The 16,404-nt window shown below is 41.9% G+C and overlaps 1 long non-coding RNA gene across 1 annotated transcript; it reads left to right on the top strand.

The window, feature by feature from the left end:
- Positions 1-5,151: 5,151 nt before the first annotated feature.
- LOC146713116 (uncharacterized) lies at positions 5,152-13,813 on the top strand. The gene is made up of 4 exons (XR_014919107.1): positions 5,152-5,335; positions 5,404-5,493; positions 12,767-12,853; positions 13,475-13,813. It is a non-coding gene; the product is annotated as an uncharacterized LOC146713116 (long non-coding RNA).
- The last annotated feature ends 2,591 nt before the right edge of the window (positions 13,814-16,404 follow it).

Raw genomic sequence — 16,404 nt, 5'->3', positions numbered from 1 at the left:
AACTTAAAGAACTCAAACAAGTACAGTACTGTATGCTTTTTATATTTTTAGTAGTGTTTCACACAAACAGCAAATATTGCTTTGATTCATTTTCACGTAATCTTGGTAACCGGCTACGGGGGGTCCAGGTTTCAAGCTTGGCCATGATCCTATCTTTCAGGTCAGTTCTAGCATTTATGTTGTACCTCGTCAATGTGAGAATGTTGGAACACCGGGCTACTAGTTGGGCCAATAATGTGTAATGTAATGTGATGTGTGTATATATATATATATATATATATATATATATATATATATATATATATATATATATACGCACATGCATATGTGCGTGCACGTACACATACATATATATACACATACACAAACATACACACATATACATATAAAGCATTTGTAAAAATATAAAACCATAATATACATAAAACACAATTAATTAAAATAAATCAATAAATACACAAACACTTCAACCAGTGCTTTCTCAGACTGGATGAGTAACGAGAACCACTCACTGTCGGATCTGTAAGTGCTAAAATTATACTGTTACTCGAAACATCCAGTCGTTCTCTAAAATTGAACATTAACTTTCTTTAAAGTGCTTTAAAAGTCCAAACACCCACAGCTACAAACATAACGCTTGTACTTGTATTTTGGTACTCCCCAACACTGGATGCCTTGAAGTGACTATTGTAGTGATTTGGTGCTCTATAAATAAAACAAACTTGAACTGATATTGAATATTGTTACTATCAAATTGGAAAAATATATTTCACTGGGAAAGTTAAAGCCCACCAACAAATGACATACATACTTTTTTCTAGGAAATAATTCTAAATACTGTTCTACCACTTGTCACAGTCAGCTAGTGGTAAATGTGTTTTTGGTAATGTTGGTAATATTGTATATAAAGCCAATATTTTACGTATCTTCAGGTGACGATATGTTGTGGGAGGCTGTCAGTGTATACAAAATAGGTATATTTTTAGTCTGGTTCATTTTGTCTTGTTAAATAGCCGAGTTAAATGTTTTGTGTGTGTGGGCCTGTAAAGGTCACCGCATGCCACTAGCATTTCTGTCTTTGCTTATTCACCACAGAGGCCTTTTTCTGTACTCACTTTTTCTGAATTTCTGGTCTTGTATGTGAAGCAGCTTTCAGTAACTATTCTTATTGAAAGCGTGTGTTCACTAGCGTGTGTTTCTAGTTATATTTTCAAATGATGTTATCTTTGCACAATACCAAAGTGTTAGTTCTCCACCACTGTCTTTGAACCACTACAAAAAAAAAAAAAACCTGCTCAGAGGAAGAGGGCGGGCTTTACTTGGTTTCAGTGAGAGAAATGAAAAAAAGCTCAAATGAGTGAGAAGGACGATGAAGGAAACATCTGTGCTGTGTCTGCTCTGTAAGTAGAATCTCTGTGTTTGTTTGAATTCTTGTACTTTGACTGTCTGCTCTCCTGATAACTGATGATGGAGGAGAAGACATGAAAAACAAATCAGGCTGAATTCAATTCAATTCAATTCAATTCAATTTTATTTATATAGTGCCAAATCACAACAAAAGTCGCCTCAAGGCGCTTCATAGATACAGAGAAAAACCCAACAATCATATGACCCCCTATGAGCAGCACTTTGGAGACAGTGGGAAAGAAAAACTCCCTTTTAACAGGAAGAAACCTCCGGCAGAACCAGGCTCAGGGAGGGGCGGCCATCTGCTGCGACCGGTTGGGGTGAGAGAAGGAAGACAGGATAAAGACATGCTGTGGAAGAGAGACAGAGGTTAATAACAGATATGATTCAATGCAGAGAGGTCTATTAACACATAGTGAGTGAGAAAGGTGACTTGAAAGGAAAAACTCAATGCATCATGGGAATCCCCTGGCTGCCTACGTCTATTGCCGCATAACTAAGGGAGGATTCAGGGTCACCTGGTCCAGCCCTAACTATATGCTTTAGCAAAAAGGAAAGTTTTAAGCCTAATCTTAAAAGTAGAGATAGTGTCTGTCTCCTGAATCCAAACTGGAAGCTGGTTCCACAGAAGAGGGGCCTGAAAACTGAAGGCTCTCCCTCCCATTCTACTTTTAAATACTCTAGGAACAACAAGTAGGCCTGCAGTGTGAGAGTGAAGTACTCTAATAGGGTGATATGGTACTACAAGGTCATTAAGATAAGATGGGGCCTGATTATTTAAGACCTTGTATGTGAGGAGCAGGATTTTGAATTCAATTCTGGATTTAACAGGAAGCCAATGAAGGGAAGCCAAAACAGGAGAAATATGCTCTCTCTTTCTAGTCCCTGTCGGTACTCTTGCTGCAGCATTTTGGATTAGCTGAAGGCTTTTCAGGGAGTTTTTTGGACATCCTGATAATAATGAATTACAGTAGTCCAGCCTGGAAGTGATAAATGCATGAACTAGTTTTTCAGCGTCACTCTGAGACAGGATATTTCTAACTTTAGAGATGTTGTGCAAATGGAAGAAAGCAGTCTTACATATTTGTTTAATATGTGCATTGAAGGACATGTCCTGGTCTAAAATGACTCCAAGGTTCCTCACCGCGTTACTGGAGGCCAAGGTAATGCCATCCAGAGTAAGAATCTGGTTAGATACCATATTTCTAAGATTTTCAGGGCCGAGTACAATAACCTCAGTTTTATCTGAATTAAGAAGCAGAAAGTTAGTGGCCATCCAGGTCTTTATGTCTTTAAGACATTTCTGCAGTTTAACTAATTGGTGTGTGTTATCTGGCTTCATAGATAGATAGAGCTGGGTGTCATCTGCATAGCAGTGTAAATGTATGCTATGTCTTCTAATGATGCTGCCTAAGGGAAGCATGTATAATGTAAACAGAATTGGTCCTAGCACTGAACCCTGTGGAACTCCATAATTAACGTCAGTGTGTGAAGAGGACTCTCCATTTACATGCACAAATTGGAGTCTATTAGATAGATATGATACAAACCACTGCAGTGCAGTACCTGTAATACTACAGCATGTTCTAATCGCTCTAATAGGATATTATGGTCAACAGTATCGAATGCTGCACTAAGGTCTAGCAGGACAAGCACAGAGATGAGTCCACTGTCAGAGGCCATAAGAAGATCATTTGTAACCTTCACTAAAGCTGTTTCTGTGCTGTGATGAGCTCTGAAACCTGACTGAAACTCTTCAAATAAACCATTCCTCTGCAGATGATCTGTTAGCTGTTTGACAACTACTCTTTCAAGGATTTTTGATATGAAAGGAAGGTTGGAGATTGGCCTATAATTAGCTAAGACTGCTGGGTCTAGAGATGGCTTTTTGAGTAAAGGTTTAACTACAGCCAGCTTGAAGGCCTGTGGTACATAGCCGATCATTAGAGATAGGTTGATCATATTTAAGATCAAAGAATTAATTAATGGCAGGACTTCTTTGAGCAGTTTTGTAGGAATGGGGTCTAAAAGACACGTTGATGGTTTGGAGGAAGTAATTATTGAAGTTAACTCAGAAAGATCAATTGGAGAAAATTCAAGTTCAAAACACCACGAGGACCAACTGCAGGTCTGAACTGACTCTTTATCTTTGCTCAGGAGTCGAGGAAACACAGCAGGCAGTGAAAAGCTCAAATCATTCACTCATTATATCAACACAGCTGCACAGTGGACACATGACTTTACTGTGTTATTTTTAAAAAGTGGATATTTTGTGTATACTCATAGTGTAGTTAGTTGCAACTTCTGCAATTAGGCCTCTGCATTTAATCCATTCAAAAAGTGAAGAAGTGGGCAGCCACCAATACAGCTCAGGGTAGCTGTTCAGTGAACCCTGACCTTCCGATCATGGGGCAAGCACTCTACCTTCTGAGTTTTCTGTGCTCGAAGGTTTGCCATTAGTTGTATAGGTGATAGTTTTACATTGTGGTATTTAACAGATTTGCTTGACAAGTGAATAATTCCTAGCTCCCTGGGAAGTTAAAAAAAAAGTCTTTGAGCTTTCATAAGGAAGGACATCTTTACCAAATAAAAGATGTGGAGGTACCTGCTGTGGTGACCTCTTCTGAATAAAGGAGCAGCCAGAAGTTTAATACTCTAGTGGATACAGCTGTCTTTCCAGCATGCTTCCTGTGTAGATTTCCTCTGAGATATATCAAAGAGAGATGCGTGTCCAAATGATATAGAAACATGTTTTTGGTAGCAAATGTGCAGATATACAAAAACAGAGACAAGTTTGTGTGTTTGTCTGTTTGTGTGGAGTTGTTCTTTATGCTCAAATCAACCTGAGTGTCATTTCTCTTTAGTTCTGATCTCACTACTGAGCTGCACAACAAACCAAGGTCAGTAACCTTCTTCTGTCACAGTTTAAACCTGAGAAATGCTCACTGATATGACCTGATTGAATTCTCACACATTAAATAAATTAAATGAATTATTATGCAATGCAATTATTTCAAAAGTATATTTAATCATCAGTTTTTAATTTTAACCCTCACAGCTCGTCTGACTGTGAGTCCCAGCAGCTCTCAGCTCTTTGAAGGAGACTTTGTGTCTCTGAGCTGTGAGGAGGACGACAGCTCTGCTGGATGGACTCTGAGGAGAAACACAAGCAAACAACAGAGGACTCAGTGTGGAGCTGAATGGGGAACATTAAATAATTATTCCTGTGACATCAGTTACATTGTTGAACGAGACAGTGGAGTTTACTGGTGTGAGTCCAGAGAGGGTCCCATCAGTAACATGGTTAACCTGACAGTCACTGGTAAGCTGAGTGTGTGGAGTTAGTGTTGATGAAGCTGTGTGTAAATGGATGAAATGCTGTAGTTTGTCTCTGTGTTGAGGTGGATCAGTGATCCTGCAGAGTCCTGTCCTCCCTGTGATGGAGGGAGATGACGTCACTCTGCTCTGTAAAACAAAGACCACTCCCTCCAACCTCCCAGCTGCTTTCTATAAAGATGGCTCCCTCATTAGGAAGCAGCCTACAGGTCACATGACCATCCAGCATGTTTCCAGGTCTGATGAAGGCCTCTACAAGTGTGACATCAGCGGTCATGGAGAGTCTCCATCCAGCTGGATCACTGTCACAGGTGACACACTCACCTGTCTGTGTTTCTGCAGCTTTCAACATTCACAATGTGACGACAACTTAATGACTGTGTTTGCTTTATTTTAGAGAATCACACCACCACACCTCCACCTACATCCACACCTCCACCTACATCCACCTCTCCTCCTGGTTCCACCTCCATCACTCTTCCTACATCACTCTTTTATCCTGTAATTCCTGTGTTGTCATCAGTTTGTGTTGTGGTTCTACTGGTGTTACTGGTTCTGCTGGTAAGACTATGTCGTCACAGGAAACCTGAAGGTCAGTTTCTTTAGATTCATTTTTTTTCTATAATATTTACAGTAAATAACTTTACTGTTACATTTCAGCATATCAAGATATGGCAGCAGAAGATGGCATTACAGAGAGTGAAATCAAAATATCAAACAGTCAAGTTGAAGGAACACAAGAAAGCACAGGTAATAATGATGCTCGTGTCTGTGTTTTTTTTTCTTTTGCAAACAGCACCCTTTTGTGACCCATAAAAAGGATTTACATCAATGTTTGGGACTGTAGGCTAAGATTTATATTGCTAACTTCTAATTATTAGACAATGCATTTCAGGTTATTTCAGGGAGTACCAAGTAGTTTAATGAAGTACTTTCTTCAGTGAGCACTTAAGTAACCTAGTACACTACCTTCAACATAAGTAACGTAGGATATGTAATATATTACTTTCTGATTGACCCATAAACTATCCAAAACAGCAGGTCTGAGACCTCTGAAATGCCACCAACAGGACTTTGCTGTTTGTTGTTTGCCGTCTTTGCTGAAAGTATTCTCCAAATACAAAAAACCCCCCCAAAAAAAACCAACTAACTGGTCTAACTATCTTGCACACTTTTATCCCAGAGAGGATGTAGAGCCCATCCAGTTTTCCATGAACAGGATGTAGGCTTAACTGTTTTTTGTTTTATCCAAGGTTTGATTAATGGGTGGACTTGTCAGTATTCCTGGCATTGACCTTCTTAGGGAGAGTAAGGAATATGAGCCTCCTGAAAATAAAATACACTCTGTGTCTTTGGATTTGAATTTGAAATGTGAGATCATCACCTAATGCTACTAATTCAAGGCCACTGTTCCCGATGTCCAAACAGTGGTATGGGGGTGGTGTTACGCCCCCAGTCTAGGCGGGTAGGGACGCACATAAGGTTGGAGGAGAGAGAGACAAATCCCCGCCCTGGTTCCCAAGCCAAACATCCAAACCAGTTGTGAGTAAAAAGGTGTTTTTATTTAAGGAAAAGAAGCATAGCTCCAGGGTGAGCCCAGGTCAAAATAATAAACAAAACCAACTAAGTCCCACCAGAGAAAACTAACTAAACCCTGGGAAAGAAAAACAGAACAAACAAATGACAGAGCTATCCCTCACTCCCTACCCGGAAAACAGGAGAAAACCATTCCAAAAGAAAAGGCAGCTCACCCCTTCCGCTTCAACCCAAGAGTGCCTAAGCGCTCAACTAATTCACTAGGAGCGGCTTTCACAATTTCACACTCTCACAAATACACAAGATAAGCACGGGCTGGGAACACCAGGGTCAGGGCCGCGACGGCTGTCCGGCTACTCGCTCGTTCCACTCTCTCTCTCCCCCTCTCGGAGCTGTCAGAGCGGCCTTTTGAAGGTAGTCAACCGCTCCATGGTCCAATCAGTCGCTCACGACTCCTCATTAGGGGAGGGAACTAGAAAAGTCTTAAGCACAGTACAGAAAACACAGACAGAAAACAGGCCACACATGGCCACAGCCGTAACACCCCCCTTCCCAAAATCAAAGACATCTCCTTGATAGATGTTTTGAACAGTTACTTTTAAAGGAAAACACGGGATAAGGCGTCTGCTAGCACGTTCTCAGTGCCCTTCTTATGACGGATTTCCAAATTGAAGTCCTGCAACAGGAGAGACCACCTCATTAGCCTTTGGTTCGAGTTCTGCATCCGCATGAGGAATACCAAGGGATTGTGGTCGGTATAAACTAGAGGTGTGGACTCGAGTCACATGACTTGGACTCGAGTCAGACTCGAGTCATTAATTTTATGACTTTAGACTTGACTTGAAAAAATGTTCTAAGACTTGTGACTTGACTTGGAATTTTACACCAATGACCTGGGACTTGAATTGGACTTGAACCGGTTTACTTGAAAAGACTTGATATTTCACCCCAAATATAAAATTTAACATGCATATTATATAGAGATTGAAAATGTGACGTCATTCAGGGGTAAAACCGCAAAGGATTCTGGGAACTCGTGGCAAGCGGTACTAGCGCACGCAGGCTTTCAATTGAAATCAGTCACACAGCGATAAAAAGAAACACAAAAATGTCAAGAAGCTGTTGTATTATTAACTGCAATAGCCGGTCGCATGACAGCCACGGAAAGCCGACGGGTAAAGAGATCGGTTGTTATCGGATTACGTCGTTGAAGAGAAATTGTTCGAGCCATGTTTCCGAAGTAACAAAGTGGCGACGGGTGGCCTGGATTGCAGCCATTCAAAGACAAAATATAACGTCCCAGAACCCTCCAGCTCACAGGTTAGTCTGCTCCAAGCATTTACACAAAGGTCAGTCTGCTGTTGTAGTTAATACGTCATTTTCATAACATAATTGGTGATATAGGTTACAAGCAAGTCTGGCGCTGAACAGAAATTGTCGCGCTATGCTCCTTTATTTATTGTGCATAAATAGTGAATTGTCCTGACACAATATTGCGTTTCGCTTCTGTTATTATGGTACAGTGACAAAAACATATACTTTTATTCACAGGATAAAACAGGTTTTTTGTATCACTAATTGCCCAGTACGATTACAGCATACAGTATTATTGTCACTGCTACATTTCTGTAACGCGTACCAGAAATTATTTCCACTGCTAATTAATTACCGTTGAGCTTAAAGGTCCTATTAATAAACGGTTAACGATTGTGTTTTTATGAAGACAATTTGTGAGACTGGTAAACTTATGATACGTACGATGGTCTTTCGTTCTACACGGTGCATTTCAAGGTCCTGTACCCATCCGTCGGTAAACTGTACCTGGGCTTGTTGCAGTGACCTGAAGTTACTATCGTGCCAAACTAGGTATCCCCGACAGAATTTGTTTCCCCTGCGTCGGGAGCACACGCTGGACTGTCCAAATCACGGACAAACAGTATCCCGCATTGTTGATTTTTAGTTTACAAACACTTCTTATAATGACTAACTACTCCTGACATTTTTGAGATCTTAGCTCTTTATACAACGAAGTTATAGTGGGATACAAATAATATCAGGCTGGTCCTGCCACAATTTGTTCCCCCTGTGTAAATCACGGACAAACAGTATCCCACATTGCTGATTTTTCGTTCACAAACACTTCTTATTATGACGCATTTCTCCTGAAACTTTGGAGGTTTTAGCTCTTTATATAATAAAGTTACAGGAGAATAAAAATAGTTATTAGCCAAAATGTTTATGGTTTATTAAAATAATCCCATCTGATACCCCATGAGCAATAAATATATAATTTTCTGTTGTAACCCTCAAACTGAATGGTAATGTAACGATACTAATTTTTCACAAAATGAAAACATCAGTACTTCCTGCGTGCTCCCAGCACAGGGGAAACAAATTCTGTCGGGGATACCTACTTTGGCACGACACCGGTCCCACAACCGCATTCAAGAATAACATGCAGCTTATCTCAGAACTGTCGGTGAAAATTATTCTTGGAGCTAGGTTTAATTGAGCTGCATTTTAAAGAGGTGCAATTTCACAATTTGTGTATATTTTCAACGACAGACACCTCAAAATGTTGCAATGCGAACAGCAGAGAGAGAGCCTCTTTCTCAATCGTACTGTACCCCCGCTGATGGACATTAAATTTCTTTGAGAAATAGCCGATCGGGTGATCCACACCATGACGGTCTTCCTGTAGCAACACGGCACCTGCCCCATTTGCACTGGCGTCCACCTCCAATTTAAAAGGGAGTGCAAAATCAGGGGCAGCCAGCACTGGCGCACTGCACAGGAGAGTCTTAAGAGCCAGGAACGCACTCTGACACGCAGAGGTCCACACAAAAGATTTCAACACACTAGTGAGGCTAGTGAGGGGTGCGACCACTTCCGCAAAGTTTTGACAGAAACCTCGGTAGTAGCCCACCATGCCGAGGAAACGGCGAAGCTCACGCCTAGTCTGAGGGGCAGGAAAGTCCAGTATGGCCTGGATTTTGGCCAAGATAGGGCGCACTTCCCCCTGACCCACTTGTTTCCCTAAATACGTCACCATGGCTTTACCAAAGTCACACTTGGCAAGGTTGAGGGTGAGGGATGCCTTTTCCAAGCGATGGAACACATCAGCGAGTATCTCCATGTGTTCTGACCAGGTGTCTGAATAGACGACAATATCATCTAAGTACACTTCACACTTGCAGACGCCGCCCAGCACGATATTCATGAGCCGTTGGAAAGTGGCGGGAGCATTGCGCAACCCGAAAGGCATGACAGTGTACTGGAGAAAATGGTCAGGAGTAACAAAAGCAGAGATTTCGGCCACACGTGATGTTAGGGGAACCTGCCAGTAGCCCTTTAACAAATCCAGCTTAGTAACAAACGTCGCAGAACCGACCCTGTCAACACAATCCTCCATCCTGGGAAGAGGATAGGAGTCAGGTTTGGTGACGCTGTTCACCTTCCGAAAATCTGTACAAAACCGTGGGGTCTTGTCCGCTTTAGGCACTAGGAGACACGGGGAACTCCACGCACTAGAGCTAGGGACAGCAAGACAATTTTCCAACAGATAAGAGACTTCTGTCTGGAAAAGAGCACGTTTAGTGGGATTCACCCGGTAGGCATGCTGTTTGATTGGAGGATGGTCCCCCACATCAATATCATGCTCCAACACGGTGGTACAGGATGGAGTGTCCGAGAAAAGATTAGGATGATTCTCAATCAACCGACACACATCATTTCGAACATCACCATCTACCTCAGTTAAATGTGACCGCAAATCACGTAGGATTTTAGAGTTCCTAAGTTGTGCGCAACCCACAGTACCACCGAAAACCAAATCGTCATCCACAGGGTCATACCGAGTTTCAGAAACTGGCACCACAGTCGCAACTGTCGACACACCGCCAGCAAAGTAGGGCTTCATCATATTAATATGACATACACGACACTTTTTCCTTCGTTCTGGGGTGTCGATGACATAATCCGTGTCACTCAATTTCGCCTGCACCGTATACGGACCACTGAACTTGGCCTGAAGGGAAGATCCAGGGACCGGTAAAAGTGTTAAAACCTTATCACCAACCTCAAATTTCCTCTGCACAGCCTTCACATCAAACTTCCTCTTCATCCTACCTTGTGTTGCAATGAGAGCATCGCGTGCAATTGCGCATGCTTTATGCAAACGCTCTCTGAAAGAGCTCACATAGTCTAACACATTTTCCTTAGGAGCAACAGTGTCAGACAGGAAGTTCTCCTTAAGCAACCGCAAGGGGCCACGCACTGTGTGACCGAACACCAGCTCAGCAGGGCTAAATCCTAACGACTCCTGCACACTTTCTCTCACTGCTAAAAGAAGCAGCGGCAACCCCTCATCCCACTCCTTTTGAGACTCAAGGCAAAATTTCCGCATCATCGATTTCAATGTCTGATGAAACCACTCGAGCGCACCTTGCGACTCCGGATGATAGGCACTAGATTTCCGATGTTTAATGCCAAGTGACTGCACAACTTGAGCAAAAATCTTAGACATGAAATTAGAGCCTTGGTCAGTTTGAACAGCTTTTGGTAAACCAAAGATAGAGAAGAAGTTCACCAATGCCTTAACAACTGGTTTCACCTTAAGGGTGCGCAATGGAATTGCCTCGGGAAAACGGGTAGCAACACACATCAGAGTCAAGAGGTACTGGTGACCCGATTTTGTTTTAGGGAGTGGACCAACGCAGTCGATGAGGATGTGTTCAAAAGGTTCCCCCAAAACTGGAATAGGGTGTAAGGGAGCGGGTGGAATGACTTGGTTAGGCTTACCACTAATCTGACAGGTGTGACAAGAACGACAATACTTAGCAACGTCATTCTTCAATCCTGGCCAAAAGAAATGACGCAGAATGCGGTGATAGGTTTTCCTAATACCTAAATGTCCAGAAAAACTGTCATGGGCAAGACTAAGAACTTTGGGTCGGTACTGTTGAGGCACCAGAACCTGTTTAAACACATTCCAACCCAAGTCACCAGCTGTAGGCGGATACCAGGTACGCATCAACACGTCATCCTCGACACTATAAACACGAGGGTACTGGTCGCTAGAGTTGGCAGCGGAAAAACAACTCACAAGAGTCGGGTCACTCTGCTGTGCCAAAACCAAATCCTTTTTGTTGATTTCCAAAGACAGTTGAGGTGTCACTGATGGGCTAACAGACAGCATCGCCTCAGAGTCGCCCGTCAGTGGAACACGGGTTTCAGATTCAGACTCCGGCCCACCACCAGCACAGAGAAAAGAATCAGATAAATCCACGTCACCGTACTTGTGCCTATGCGCACGAGTTACCGCGCAAGCAGGAAAAACAGAGGAGGAACGCTCCTCAGCGACAGGGTTAGATAACAAAGTATCAGGCAAAGGTTTCGGGATGGCACCAGCAGCCTCCGCCCCCACTGCCGTCTCAAAACTCCCAGACCCACTCGGCGAGGTTTTTTTGTCCCTCAAACACTCCCCTGTCCACCAGTCTCTCCACCAAACACTGTTTAATTTCCGCCTTCTTGGCATGCAACGGAACATCCACCCTGAATAAGTTAGCCACTACCAACAAATCTGCTTTTGTGCACCGCTCCAACTTTTCAATGGAAGGGTGTTGCGCAAAATCATCCATGTCAAACGACATCACGAGCAAAGCAACAAAGAAAAACACAACTCTGCAGACAATCAACCACATCCGCGCAACAGAGCCACAATTATAACAGCCCCATTGCATCCAGAGACTTCAGGACTTTGGTTCAAATATTAACATCACCAATTTCCTTTTAACCTCATCTGGCCTCAACAAAATTTACAGACTGGTCGTGTTGTGACTTTTAGTCCATTTTTTGCCCAGAGAACATCAGCAGTGCTTTAGAGGAATAGAAGTCCAAAATTTCAATAAATCCAAAATGCAGCTCAGATTAGACAAAGATTCAATTTCAGGTGAATTATATATTTACAACAAAAGTCACCTCAAGGTCAGTTTGCTACCTTGTGCTCCTCAGTGCACACACAACATTTTAGCAGGATTAGCAGGATACATTTGAGAGTTTAACTCAACAGAACAAACTTCCTTTGACACAGTTCTTTGTTTCTTTTCAGGCTTCTTAAAGTTTAAAACCACAGCAGCAGCTTCCTGTTTTTGATTTCAGTTAGCTTCAGTCTGATGCCTATTCTCACCACAGAGTGCCCTGCTTTAGCTAACAATAGCGTTCATTACGAGAAAGTGTTTGCTTTGTCCTCCGTGGTAAAGTGCATCAGCCTGCATCAAAAAAGGCTTTGTGGTCGTCCATGTTCTCCTTTCACACGAACGCCCGCCAGTTCTTTGCTGGTTCACAGCTATGATCTTAAGAAGTAGAAAAAAACCTTTGAAAACCTGCTGCTATTTCTAAAAGTTATATAAAGATCATTATTTCATCTTTTCATGAAGCTACATAAACAAAAATAACATTTTTTGCCTTTTTGTGCTTTATTATGCAGAGGATGATTCGGCTTTAGTTTACTCAATAGTGAGAAAAAAACCTGGCAGTTATGGACAAACAACCATCAGCCCAAAGACGACCACAGGTACAGCTTTTCTTTATCTTCATCTTTAGGCAGACATTTCATTTCCTGTCATACAGCTCATGTTCCAGAGGTAAATGTTCACACTGAACATGACCAGAGTTTCTAATAATGGGGTCAGTTTATGTGCAATGCCTGTGAGTCAAAAGCTCAGGTAGAGGGTGACGGTTTTTATAGTTCTTTAATTTAATTGTAAAACAAACCTAACACTTCTATTTTCTATTTATGCTTCCAAGCTACTTCCTGCTGTAGTGCAAATGAAGAGCACTCATTATCGTTATTATTTAGCTTCGTCCATTTGTCCAATCCGGCCAGCTGCCACCTGGTGTGAGCTAATGGTAGCTAATGGGGTGTGAAACATCCAAATTTATGAATATTTGGCTGAAGTCCCAGTTATGACTACTCTATCCCATTAAGATATTTGCATTAAGTGTAACAGTGCTTTTTAGGAAGACTGCACTTTTCACAATAGCAAACTCAAATAAGGAAGCAGAACATTTGCACGAGAGATTCACATTGTGATTTGCAGCTGATGTGGTTTTCAGCAAAGTCAGGACGGCGTGTTAGGGACAGAATCATATTTACTTCTGTTTGATCTGTGTTTGTCTTCACACTTTAAACCAGAGTCAGACGTTATCTACGCTTCAGTGAAGTGATGCGAAATTGAAAACTACTTTGGATGGACATCATCAACCACCAGTCCAACCACTGATGCACACTGCTCGCCTCTAACTGCTCCCTGCAGCACCTCAGACCACAGTACCTCCGCTTTATTTTCATATGTTTCCTGTGTTTTTGTCACTTAGAAAACCACATCATATTTTCAAAATTGTTTCTTCCTCCATAATCTTCAGGAACAATATAAATATTTAGATATGTATTTATGTCCTCAATAAGTTTAGTGATATTTATATTTATTTGTGTTTGATGTTCAGTTTTATGAAGATCAATAAAGTTTTGATCCACTTTGGTTTTCTCACCTGGTTAAGTGGGTTTCACGACAATTTCACATGAAAAAGTTGACTTCATTAACTTCACTAAGTGTACATGCCTGCTTTCAGTGGAAAAAAAACAATGCAGACTAAAACCAGCATGGCCCTAGCTGTAATCTTCAAAGAAATGTTTCAATACAGGATGTGTGTGTTTAAGACTATTTCACCCAGAAACCAACCAGCAGCTAACATTGCAAAAATCCTGAAAAGTTTCTTGTAGCAGCTTCTCAAGAGAGCTGAAAGTGTTTCAGTTTCTGATAAAATGCAGAAAATATGACTCAGACTGGACCTTGCTCTGGATAATAGCCCCTAAACCAGTAAAGAGGCCGGTCTGATAACCTAAGTGTAGCTTGGAATGGGCATGATTTACATTTAAAGTCTTCTCCCATCTATTGGTATAAATGGGTGTTACATCTGCCTTGTGAATAATACGTTTGACCTCTAAAAGTTGTCTGCTGGTTGGGTATGACTTAGTTTTTAGGGTCAGGTTGCATTTTACTTAGAACCTAAATAGGAGTTTCAGAAACTATCACAGTTCTGTTATAAAATATTCATTTGAATATGACAAATCTATTAAACTTTCATAAATGGATAGGTGAGGACAGTTCATTGGCAATCGAGTGGATATCTGCAGAAGTTACTTCAGCAAAGTGGAGGATCTCTGGATCCCCAGGAGAACCTGGAAATCTTTCGGAGCAACCCGACTAACTCTCCCAGTTCGATTCTAATGGTAGTTCCACACACCCATGTAGCATTGACTACTTGGATGCCCAGACAAAATACACACAGAACAATGAGAAAACCCAATTGTCTATCAAGAGACAAAATAGAAGATGGACCTAGCAAACAGATTCATAAGAGAAATCAATTGTGAATGGTCTAAAATAACAACTTTCCATAGTCTGCGTATAAGTTTGGTGGAAAAAACAGATGCAAACGAGCACTAGCGGGTTAGACAAAGAGATTACTTGGTTAAGCACAAAAGAGCTAATGATCTGAACTCTGCAGCTGGAATAGGAAAGGTATACTGGTCTCACCGCGGGAGACTCATTTCACTATCACAGAGTCCACAAGAAAACCAAATGAAAAATACGTCCAGATGTGAGTCAGAGGGACTTCAGAGAAGCTTCAAATAGAGTCTGTGCACCCCTACAGAACACTCTGAGAGGCAACACAGGCTCTGAGTCTCATATATGCCGAGGGGAGCAGCTGCTTTCCAAGACATGCCTCAGAAGACAACTGGGAAAAGGAAATCCACTAGCTGGTTAAAAAACGGTTCCTCTTGAGGAAATCAATATGGTGATCTTGGAACACACAACATGCACCTGACCCAAACAAAGTATGTTTAAGAACTGCCTTATGCTTGTGAATGAGCTATAGAGGCTTATGGTAATAGTTTGGTATCCTCAGACCATACCATGCAACATCTTAATTTCAAGGGAGCAAAACTCCCAAGTAGGGATGGGTACCGGTATCCGGTGCCATGATGGCACTGGTTCTGACATAAACGGTAGTAACCAGACCGAAAAGCAGCGCACATTTCGGTGCTTTATTTCGGTGCTTTTTTTTCCCCGAGATGTGATACACTTTGAATTCTGGCCAATCGTTTTACGTTTCCGAGGATAGTAGGCGGGCCCAGGCAGGGCTGGACTGGGACAAATAATCAGCCCGGGCATTTTGACTAGAGACCGGCCCACCAAAAATGTGACGTCATTCAGGGGTAAAACCGCAAAGGATTCTAGGAACTTGTGGCAAGAGGTACTAGCGCATGCAGGCTTTCAATTGAACTCAGTTACACAGCGATAAAAAGAAACACAAAAAATGGCAAGAAGCTGTTGTATTATTAACCGCAATAGCCAATGTTGTGCCAAAAAGTGATTGCCTGCCAAAAACTGTTTTCCGGTATTTGCCAAAAACTGATTGCTCGTATTTAAATTGCTATAAGTAACTTGTTGGGCTATAATATGTGAAACATATGTCAAATGCATCCCTCACGGATGACATAAAGTCATCTCTCCATCTCTCTCTGCTGCTCTTCTGTCTCCTCTGTCACAGACTTCTCCACTTTTGATGATAAATCAGCCTGGTGCAACATGTAAGGATTGGCACAATTTGTTAACATTTTGAGGAGTTTGAGAAACTAACCTAAAGCATAAAATAAAATTTACTATCAGTAACTTCATAGCACCCGCCCAGCAGTATATAAACTCCGTCATGCTAGCTAGTACGCAGTACCAGTTATTCTAAGCGACTGTAAAAAGTCAGCACAACGAAAACAAACTACAACTAAACTTGGTTTATATCTGACACAGATAGACAGCAGGTCATAACTTCTTACCTGAAGTTCAGTTCCTCTGCCACTATGACCGGCGGCCGCCTCGGGTCTCTCCTCCTCTTGCCTCCCCTTTCCCTCATCCACCTGCTGGCCTCCATCACTTGCTGATGTTGCTAAATCTGTGGAAGCTATGCCATAGCTACCGCCAAACAATTCACTTATTTTTACACATTTGGCAGCGTCTGCCTGAAGGGTTTGTTTCTTTTTGGCCCTAATTTTTTCTGCAC

Source organism: Copadichromis virginalis, linkage group LG3 (genome assembly GCF_057382275.1).
Source record: "Copadichromis virginalis isolate Kocher_CV1m ecotype Utaka linkage group LG3, C_Virginalis_male_GT1.1, whole genome shotgun sequence".
NCBI lineage: Eukaryota > Metazoa > Chordata > Actinopteri > Cichliformes > Cichlidae > Copadichromis > Copadichromis virginalis.
The sequence above is the reverse complement of the archived record's forward strand: the minus strand, read 5'-3'. Positions and strand labels throughout refer to the sequence as shown.